General features: G+C 44.4%; 1 protein-coding gene across 1 annotated transcript in view; it reads right to left on the reverse strand.

Moving 5' to 3' along the window:
• Nucleotides 1-10734, reverse strand: part of LOC142259155 (uncharacterized) — a 118875-nt gene extending 108141 nt beyond the window's left edge. Inside the window, exons 1-2 of the mRNA XM_075331660.1 lie at nt 10658-10734; nt 10370-10460 (exon numbers count right to left, since the gene is read on the reverse strand). The gene's annotated coding sequence lies outside the window, so the exon portion shown is untranslated. The remainder of the gene's footprint in view (nt 1-10369; nt 10461-10657) is intronic.
• Between the last annotated feature and the right edge of the window lie 774 nt (nt 10735-11508).

Genomic DNA, 11508 nt, shown 5'->3' on the forward strand with positions numbered 1-11508 from the left:
AAGATCTCAGTCAACTATAAAATGTTTTCTTTAAACCAGCCGACAAAGGCGGAAATCTAGTTGTCTGGCCGTCAGCTTTGTATGAAAAACAAGCTTAGATTATTAAATGACGGCAAGTGCTATAAACAACTATCCACCAATCCGTCTGCTCAGTACCAAAGCAAATTGGTTTCCATTTTGGAGAGGGCTTTTGAGGATGGAACAATCCCAAAAAATTTTTTAGATCTCATTAGGAAGCTCCACCCATGTCTGCCGACTTTATGGATCGATCTTTGGGATCAGATACAAAGACCCCAGGGACCCCCCCGGGGCGACCTATAATATCGGGTAATGGCAGTCTGTGCGAACTCGTCTCTGTCACCATCGATCACTTTCTGAAGCCCATTGTGGCAACTTTACCATCATACATTCAGGACACCACTTCCGCGTTGTGGAGAATAAGTCACATTCAGGTGGAGAGGGAGATGATCATGGTGACAGCAGACGTGGAAGCTTTACATACATCAATCAAACATGCCGATGGACTCCGGGCTACAAAATGGTTTTTACAGACCAGCAATGTCGACGCATCCATTTCTGAACTCCTATTGACGCTTTTGGAATTTGTTTTATATCACAATTTTTTTACTTTTAACAAAAGGGTTTATTTACAGTTACAAGGCACAGCGATTGGGGCCTCATGTGCCCCTTCGTATGCCAATTTATTTTTAGGTTTTTGGGAGCGCCATCTTTTTTTAGGCGATATTATACCAGCGGTGTCGGGAGTTCAGGAATGGATGCGTTACATTGACGATATTTGGTTTCTGTGGTCTGGATCAGAACGGGATCTAGTTGAGTTTATGAGTGAGCTCAACAAAAACTAATTAAACATCAAACTCACTTACAAATACGACAGACGTTTGGAGTTTCTTGACCTCCAAATTGAGGTATTGGATGACGGTTTTATACAAACAGATATGTTTCGTAAACCGACTGCAACAAATTCTTTGTTGCATGCCACCTCCTCCCATCTGCCCTCTCTTATACATGGGATCCCTATAGGACAATTTCTAAGGGCCAAAAGGATATGTTCCAGCGATGCAAATTTTGAGTCTCAATCAAAAGATATCACCCGAAGATTCATCAAACGTGGATACAGCAAGAGGAGTGTCAAAAATGGCTATAAATGTGCAAGAGATAGCAATAGAAATGATTTCCTCTTTGCCCCCATAGACAGATCCAAGGCAAGGCCTGATATGACTAGAGTAATAACAACGTACAACTCATAGTGGAGGAATTTAAAGGCCATTCTAGAAAAACATTGGAGTGTCCTGCAAACGGACCCGCTTTTAAACAACTATATTTCTTCAAAACCTTCAATGGTGGCAAGACGTTTCCGCAATTTGCGTGATATTCTTGTGCACAGTCACTATGAGGCCCGTCAAAAAATCAAAAACAAAGAAGTCTCCAATCCGTTGAATGGTTTCTTTCCGTGTGGCCTTTGTAAGGCCTGCGGAAATTGTATCAAGACTAAATTCTTCAAAAATCATGACGGCACACGTACGTTTGGCATTTGGTAGACACGTAACTGTTCGTCAAGTGGCGTGATATACCAGGCGGAATGCCCCTGGGCCAAGATATATGTTGGCCTTACGACACGGGAGTTCAAAGTTAGAGCTTTGGAACACCTCAAAGACATTAGAAATGCCCATACAATAAAAGATCCATCTCTATTAAAAACGATACCGAGGCATTTCAAAAAGTACCATGATTGCAATCCGAATGGTTTGAAGTTCCGTGTCATAGACCAGATTCATCTTGGGCCCAGGGGAGGGGATCTTGGTCAAGCCTTGGCTAGATTAGAGTGTAGATGGAGCTACAGGTTGGGGTCTTTGGCCCCACAAGGATAAAATGAGAATGAAGGCTTTGGTTCTTTTCTATAGTTGGGGTCTGTTTAGGAGGTACTTTATATAAGATTTAGTCCCCTCTTTGTCAAATAATAGGGTTTTCTTTTATGGGTGGGTATGGTTTTTAGTTTGGGTTGCTTTTGTGATTTTAATTCTTTGCTCTTTTTAGTCCTAGATGAGCTGTCCAATGGGCGGTTATGTGGGACTTTGTTTCCAGCAATTTATTCCAATCTGCGAGCAACAAGATCTAGCTTGATACAAGATGGACACTGCGGAAAAGCGACAAGAACCTGGATTCAATAGGATGTAGAATACTGTGTACAATTCTGGTCACCGATATATAAGAAGGACATAGCTGAACTGGAGAGGGTGCAGAGAAGAGCCACCAAGATTATTAGAGGAATGGGTGGGCTGCAATACCAAGACAGGTTATTAAACCTGGGGTTATTTAGTCTGGAAAAACAAAGGCTTAGGGGGGATCTAATCACAATGTATAAATATATGAGGGGACAGTACAGAGACCTTTCCAAAGATCTTTTTACACCTAGGCCTGCGACTGGAACACGGGGGCATCCGCTACGTCTTGAGGAAAGAAGGTTTAATCATAATCACAGACGAGGATTCTTTACTGTACGAGCAGTGAGACTATGGAACTCTCTGCCGCATGATGTTGTAATGAGTGATTCACTACTAAAATTTAAGCAGAGCCTGGATGCCTTTCTTGAAAAATTTAATATTACCAGTTATGTATATTAGATTTTATGACAGGGTATTGATCCAGGGAACCAGTCTGATTGCCGGATGTGGAGTCAGGAAGGAAATTTTTCCCCATTGGAACTTGTTTGCCACATTGGGGTTTTTTTTGCCTTCCTCTGGATCAACATGTTAGGCTACGGGTTGAACTAGATGGACTTAGAGTCTCCCTTCAACCTTAAAAACTATGATACTATGATACTATGTATTTTAATATCATTACCAGATAGGGTTATCTTTAGGATTGTTATGGGGGGGAATTTTCTTCCGGTAAAATCAATTTTCTGCAGTGTCTTATTTGTCTGTATGTTAGGATTGTTTTAGACACATCCCTTAACAAATAGTGTTTCCTTTTGGAAGATATCGTTGTTAGTAAATTAGCATATTAGTGGATCACTAATGTGATCCCCTTGTGTTTGAAATGTATTGCTTCTCTGTCCAAATATTTATGAACTGTTGGCATTAAACAATGATGCATATAAGCATCAAGATACATAAATATTAATGTATATATTGAAATGCATTGCTTTTCTATTTAAACAGTTTGTAAACACTATCTGCACTGGAGAATGTGGAGTGCAATGCACATAGATAGAGATTATATATATATATATATATATATATATATATATATATATATATATACACATACACATACACACCAACGTACAGACCCCTGTTTAGTCGTTTTGAGGATGCTTATTCCTAATTATCGTTAACATTGCTGTGCAGTGAGTGTGCCTTGCTTGGTATATATTCACACTAAGTCCCAGCCCGCTGGTGGTGCATATGCGCCGGTCTCCGCTCCTTACACTTCCTGATGCGCGCCTCACGTAGTCATTGTGTGTCACGCTGTGTCCTAGCGCGCGCATCTAAGGAAGTTATTTAACAAAGGCAGGCGGCGACCGCCCCATGCGCCGACGTCACTAGTGTCATGTGACAGGGGCGTTTTCGGAGGCTTGTCTAAATCGCCTCTGCCATTGGCTGCTCTACTATCTTAAATACCCAGACATCTCCCCACCCTGACACGCCCCTTTTGAAGAAGCAAGGCGAACACGACGTCAGGGGTGGTGGAGAGCTCACCCAGGTGACCCTCTCTTAAGGTATATTGTTCTTTATCCTGCACTATTCAGTGTGATGTCCAGGTTATTATGAATATGCGTTATTGTTGACAGCTAGTACGCATTTATCTAGACTTATAGTACATATGGGATGTGTACCGCCCTGAGAGGGGCCGGCCGCTTCCTCCGCTTGCTCGGGCCGAGCTGCTCAAGGTCCGGGCTTGGGTTGTTGGTGGCACGAGCGCCTCTGGACCGTGGGGCCACGTCGCTCTGTTAGAGGGGAGAAGTAGCGGGGTGGTGGTGGTGGTGTGGGACGAGGCGCGCAGCCGGGGAGGGCCGCGCTGTCGTCCAACGGGTCGTGACGCCACCCACGGGTCGTGGTGACGGGATGCACCACCGCTGCGGCTGGGGTGAAGGCGGGCTCATCCGGGTTCGGTATCGCGGCTGCAGCCTAGATTTTAGCCCCTCCGAGGGTAGGGGCGGTATGTCCTGGGGCCCCGGAGCGGTCGGGGACTGGAGCGCTGATGTTGTTGTCGGGGTGCAGGGTGCTGTGCCGCGGTGTAGTGTCGTGCCCGGATGGCACTTGTGTACTCACGATTGATTCACACTCAGAGTCACTGGTAAATCAAAGTTCGGATGTGGTCGGTTCCCGCGGCTGGCTGCTGATGTCCCCTGTGGGGTTGATGGTGGCCCCTTTTCCCTTGCACCTCTGGATGTTGTGTTTCGGCCCCCCTGCCTGAGCAGTGGTGGCCGGAGGAGCCCTCAGTTGCCCGCAGGCGCTGGCCCGTCGGGTGTTTGGCCCTTGGCGGTGGCGCTCACCCGGTCTTGGTGGGCTTTTGCCTTCTTTCGGGACTTTGGGTGTGGATGAACCCGTGAGGTCCAGCCAGCAATCAGTTAATTTGCCTATACTCAGTGGCTTCTAAGCTAGGACGGGGTCTGAGTACCCGGTTTCTGGTGCTCCGGTACACGGTTTACTCCCCGGTTCGGGATCGGTGGGCTCCAACCCAGGCCCGGTCCGTACGGTTCCGCCGGTTGCTGTACCGGTACTCCTGCAGACGGCCACCAACGTCTGCCTGCCTGATGTTTCCAAAGGGGCCCAGGCTCCTACCCGGGTCCCTGACAGCTGCTCCACTACCACTCACTGTCAACTCAAAACTTATCTGTTTGAACTTCCTGCCCCAGGACAGTAGTCTCCTCGGTGGGCGTGCCTTTCCACCTGACTCCGCCCACCTGGTGTGCTCTACTAGCCCTGAGGGAGGAATCAGGTCTCCCTTTCGGGTGCCATGTGTGTGACCTCACAGGGAATGGGGGTGTGTGTGTATGTGGTTGATGTAATTACCTGTGACACCTGGGATCCAGGGCGTCACATATATATCTATTACCGTCTGTTTTCAGTTGCCTGCCGCATGGCTGTCAGCATTGGAGGGCTGTACCATCCTCCCATCAAGGCAGAAACCAGTACCACTGTGAATCAGTATTTTTCATGCACACTGTGGACAGTTATATTACATATTGTATGTTATTGATCGGTGGATGCTATAGCCCCAATATTATCTAGTTGCAGCTATAGATACGGAAAGCTGATTAGTCATACAGAATTCCTTATGTAGAAATTCTGCATCGTGAAAAAGCATTGACAACAGACTGCTAGTATCTCTAAAAGTAACTGTATTCAATTATATTCATTCATAACTGGGCTGCCATTTGTTGGCTGGCATGGTGGCGATGTTGTAATAAAATGATTGGGTTTATACGTGTCCCATAAATAAATAAACAAATAAATATACACTGTCTCCGTTGCCAACCAACAATGGCTGTATACAGTGACATATGCCTGTGAATTTATTCATATATTTTTGAGGGTTATCAATTGGGGATGATGTGCTCCACTTTGTGGGTTTTCCCTGTTTTTAAATGTTTATGAAGTTGCATTAATAAAGTTTTGTACTTTTAAAAAATTTGCGATGTATCCGCTTCTCACTTCATACCTGAACATTATGGTGCTCAGGTTGTTGTTTTGATCAGTTTTGAAGTGTGTGTTTACTTTGGACAATTGACATTTAAGTCTTCTCTCTGGAGCCTGCACTTCCATCTCCTCTTATGGTGCAGCCTCCCCTCCTCCTGGGGGGCAAGGGGGGCAACTCAGCCATGATGGGAGGTAGGGGCCTTGTCTGTTATACAGCGGCCTATCTGCTCTGCTGCAGATGTAGCTGGTGGGTGGAGACTCCTTTCTAGCTCTAAGACACAGACATCCTCTGCGCGGCTTTTGCAGAGGTGATGAATCCTCCCTCCTAGTTTCATAGTTTTTAAGGTTGAAGGGAGACTCTAAGTCCATCTAGTTCAACTCGTAGCCTAACATGTTGATCCAGAGGAAGGCAAAAAAAAAAAAAAAGAAAAAAAAAAACCCAATGTGGCAAACAAGTTCCAATGGGGAAAAAATGTCCTTCCTGACTCCACATCCGGCAATCAGACTAGTTCCCTGGATCAATACCCTGTCATAAAATCTAATATACATAACTGGTAATATTACATTTTTCAAGAAAGGCATCCAGGCTCTGCTTAAATGTTAGTAGTGAATCACTCATTACAACACCATGCGGCAGAGAGTTCCATAGTCTCACTGCTCGTACAGTAAAGAATCCTCGTCTGTGATTATGATTAAACCTTCTTTCCTCAAGACGTAGCGGATGCCCCCGTGTTCCAGTCGCAGGCCTAGGTGTAAAAAGATCTTTGGAAAGGTCTCTGTACTGTCCCCTCATATATTTATACATTGTAATTAGATCCCCCCTAAGCCTTCGTTTTTCCAAACTAAATAACCCCAAGTTTAATAACCTGTCTTGGTATTGCAGCCCCCCCATTCCTCTAATAATCTTGGTCGCTCTTCTCTGCACCCTCTCCAGTTCAGCTATGTCCTTCTTATATATCGGTGACCAGAATTGTACACAGTATTCTAAGTGCGGTCGTACTAGTGATTTGTACAGAGGTAGAACTATATTTTTTTCATGAACACTTATACCTCTTTTAATACATCCCATTATTTTATTAGCCCTGGCAGCAGCTGCCTGACACTGTCCACTAAAGTGAAGTTTACCATCCACCCATACACCCAAGTCTTTTTCTGTGTCTGTTTTACCCAGTGTTCTACAATTAAGTACATAATCATAAATGTTATTTCCTCTACCCAAGTGCATGACCTTACATTTATCTACATTAAACTTCAATTGCCACTTCTCAGCCCAATCCTCCAATTTACATAAATCTCCCTGTAATATAAAATTATCCTCCTCTGTATTGATTACCCTGCAGAGTTTAGTATCATCTGCAAATATTGAAATTCTACTCCGCATGCCCCCAACAAGGTCATTTATAAATATGTTGAAAAGAAGCGGGCCCAATACTGACCCCTGTGGTACCCCACTATGAACTGAGACCCAGTCCGAGTACGTACCATTAATAACCACCGTTTGTTTCCTATCACTTAGCCAGTTTTTAACCCAGTTACACATATTTTCCCCTATCCCCATTATTCTCATTTTATGTACCAACCTTTTGTGTGGCACCGTATCGAAAGCTTTTGAAAAGTCCATATACACAACATCCACTGCATTTCCCTGGTCCAGGCTTGAACTTACCTCTTCATAGAAGCTGATCAAATTAGTTTGACAGGATCGATCCCTCATAAACCCATGTTGATACTCTGTCATAAGGTTATTTTTCTTGAGATACTCCAGTATAGCATCTCTCAAGAAACCCTCAAGGATTTTACCAACCGTAGAGGTTAAACTTACCGGCCTATAATTTCCCGGCTCAGTTTTTGTCCCCTTTTTGAATATTGGCACCACATTTGCTATGCGCCAGTCCTGCGGTACCGACCCTGTTATTAAGGAATCTGAGAAGATTAAAAATAATGGTCTATCTATCACAGAACTCAATTCCTGTAGTACTCTGGGGTGTATGCCATCCGGGCCCGGAGATTTGTCAACCTTAGTGATTTCGAGGCGGCGGCGTACTTCCTGCTGGGTTAAGCAGGTAATATTCAAGGGTGAATTTATGGTATCACTGGTCATGTCATCTGCCATGGCATTTTCTTGTATAAAAACCGTAGAAAAAAAGTCATTCAGCAGGTTGGCTTTACCCTCATCCCCTTCCACCATTTCACCAAGACTATTTTTAAGGGGGCCAACACTATCGCTTTTCAGTTTTTTACTGTTTATGTAGTTAAAGAATATTTTAGGATTATTTTTACTTTCTCTCGCAATGAGTCTCTCTGTCTCAAACTTAGCTAACTTAATTTGCTTTTTACATATTTTATTTAATTTTCTATAATTATATAATGCCTCATCACTACCTACCCTCTTTAATTCTTTTAAGGCTTTCTGTTTTTCTTTTATTGCTTCCCTTACAGCTCTATTTAGCCATAGGGGTTTCCTCCTATTTCTAGCATGTTTGTTCCCATAGGTTATATTTTCTGCACAAGCCCTATTCAGGATGCTCATAAAAGTCTCCCATTTGCTTTGTGTACTTTTATTACTTAGTACATCATCCCAGTTTATTGCACTAAGATCATCTCTCAACCGTTTAAAATTTGCTTTCCTGAAGTTTAGTGTCCTTGTAGCCCCTCTACTAGACATCTTACTAAAAAATACATGAAAACCTATTATTTTGTGATCACTATTCCCCAAGTAACCCCCAACTTGTATATTTGATATGCGGTCTGGCCTATTGGTTAGTACAAGGTCTAGTAGTGCTCCCCCTCTTGTGGGGTCCTGTACCATTTGTGAAAGGTAATTATCTTTCATTGTTATCAAAAATCTATTTCCTTTGCTGGAACTGCAAGTTTCTGTTCCCCAATTTATATCAGGATAGTTAAAGTCCCCCATAATAATTACCTCTCCGAGACTCGCTGCTTTATCAATTTGCTTTATGAGGAGATTCTCTAACTCTTCCATAATATTCGGCGTCTTATAACACACCCCTATCAGTATTTTATTATTCATTCTCCCCCCCTTATCTCCACCCATAGGGACTCTACATTCTCAGTACCCTCACATATGTTGTCACGCAGGATGGGTTTTAAGGATGATTTTACATATAGACACACACCTCCCCCTCGCTTATTTGTACGGTCATTCCTGAATAGGCTATAACCCTGTAAATTAACAGCCCAGTCATAGCTCTCATCCAGCCATGTCTCTGATATCCCCACTATATCATAATTTTCTTCCAACAATATTAATTCTAATTACTCCACCTTATTTGTGAGGCTTCGGGCATTAGTGTACATGCACGTTACGTATGACTCTGTACCTGTATTCCTGCTTACTGTATTAACTGTCCTAACCCTTCCCCCCGTACCACCCCCAATTTCATTACTTGTGCCCTGGTCACTATCTGCACTACATTCCCCTTCTATAAAGTGAATACCCTCGCCCCCCATTCCTAGTTTAAACACTCCTCCAACCTTCTAGCCATTTTCTGCCCCAGCAGAGCTGCACCTTCCCCATTAAGATGCAGCCCATCCCTAGCATAGAATCTGTAGCCAACTGAAAAGTCGGCCCAATTCTCCAGGAACCCAAAACCCTCTTTCCTACACCAATTCCTGAGCCACCTGTTAACCTCCCTGATCTCTCTTTACCTCTCTGGTGTGGCTCGTGGCACAGGTAGTATTTCCGAAAATACCACCTTTGAGGTCCATGCTTTAAGCTTACAACCTAATTCCCTGAAATCATCTTTAAGGACCTTTCACCTACCTCTAACTTTGTCATTTGTGCCAATGTGTACAATGACCGCTGGGTCCTCCCCAGCCCCTCCCAGTAATCTGTCAACCCGATCAGCGATGTGCCGAACTCGAGCGCCAGGAAGACAACACACTGTTCGGCGATCCCTGTCTTTGTGATCCCTGTCTCCTGCACGTCCCTAACAGGTGAGGGAAGGGGCCCATGTCAGCTCAACATAATCATATGCATTCAGCTGATCTTGGCCCCTGCTTTTCCTGTTAGTATTAAAGCTGCCACTGACAAAGGAAATTCCCATGTGTTTTCCGGCCCTCAGGGCCCCAATGTGGCTGCACCATGGTATGTCTGTCACTGAATCTTGTAGTTATGATGCCTTTTAATTGTGAACAAAAATGAAATAAATGATATTACAAAGCAAGCTTTCCAGACTACTGAGGTCTTTTCATCAACTAAAAGATTATTATTTTGTTTCTCCCACTGAGAACAATCAATCTTTATTCACCTGGAGAACACGGCACCAAACTAAGAATCTAGGAGGTCACCAGCATCAGTACCCTCCGCTTTCTCTTAGGGGTCCACCATACAGATTAGATTCTTCTTCTTCCCATGATTTTCTAAGTTGTCTGCACTTTCTACGTACACTGTCATTTGGCTTTACAGATTAGAGATCTGGGCAGCTAAGGGTCAATGTCTTCTAATTTCAGGGGATAGGGTGGATCCTACCTGTAAGATCTGGCTGATACAGATCTCACTCCAACAGAAGGGCGTCCAATGCCCAAAATAATGGGGGCAGTTTTGGGTGGAGGAGCATGCGGTGGTCTAGCAGCAGAATGGTGACCATTTCCTATGGCCGGACTACAACCCTGATAAAGCAGCCACAGCCGGTGACTGAGAAGAATCTGTGACTTCTCTGCATTTAGTGGTCACTACTCACCTGGGCAGTTATCTGTAGGAATCTCCTCTTTACTCCGCTCATCACCCCTCACATATGTCTCTGTAGTATTAATATGGGGCAGATCTTCCCCCTGAAACAAATATTGTAAAAGTCACAGACAGATGGAGAAGTCCCATCTATGATCAGCTCTAATCCTGCCATCTCCACCGCTCTCATTACACAAGTATAACACATATAATACTGGAGGATAAAACAAGACTGAGCACAAGACCTTCACAGCCGTCTACACATCATAGGGAGATTTCATGGCTCCTTCTCTCCATCTACCTGATGGTCCTGAGGAACATCGGGATCTTCTTGTTTACAGTCCTGTGGGAGAAGAGGACGGGGACATCTCTCTGGTGTTGTCCTCTTACTGGAAAGACCTGGAGGAGACACATACAGGGACTGAATTCATTCCTTACATACAGATAATTATAGGCCGTGTGTATTTAGTCCTGTCTATTACCTGGTGATGTGAGGGGCTGGGGAACCTCCATCATGACGTCCTTGTACAGATCTTTGTGTCCTTCTAAATACTCCCACTCCTCCATGGAGAAATAGACGGTGACGTCCTGACACCTTATAGGAACCTGACACATACAATGATACCGTCACCCCCGATCCCTTCATAGCGTTACTGTATAATGTCCCAGCATTCCCAGCAGTGTCACCTCTCCAGTCAGCAGCTCAATCATCTTGTAGGTGAGTTCTAGGATCTTCTGGTCATTGATGTCCTCATGTATCGGGGGGTGAGGTGGAGGCCCCGTGATTGGGCTCAGGGGTCTTCCCCATCCCTCAGACACAGGGGCCTGACAGCGCTCACTAGAGGTCTTCTTCACTACTGTGTAATCCTGGTTATGGAGAGACACAGTAATAAATCTCACTCCAGACATTTCCAGAGTCCTCACCTCTCCAGTTCTGTCCGTTATTCCCATAGATAAGAATGATGTAATGTGACGTCATCAGAATCTCTCACCTCTCCAGTAAGCCGGAAGAGGATCTCTAGGGTGAGGTGTAATATCCTCTCCGCCATCTTGTCCCTGTCCATATCCATCCTTCACGGGGCAATCAGGAGAATTCTCTTCTATAGAGCGATTGTTCTCCCCAGCATCTAATGTGTATGGAGCCTGAGCCCA

The sequence above is a fragment of the Anomaloglossus baeobatrachus genome, assembly GCF_048569485.1.
Source record: "Anomaloglossus baeobatrachus isolate aAnoBae1 chromosome 5 unlocalized genomic scaffold, aAnoBae1.hap1 SUPER_5_unloc_3, whole genome shotgun sequence".
NCBI lineage: Eukaryota > Metazoa > Chordata > Amphibia > Anura > Aromobatidae > Anomaloglossus > Anomaloglossus baeobatrachus.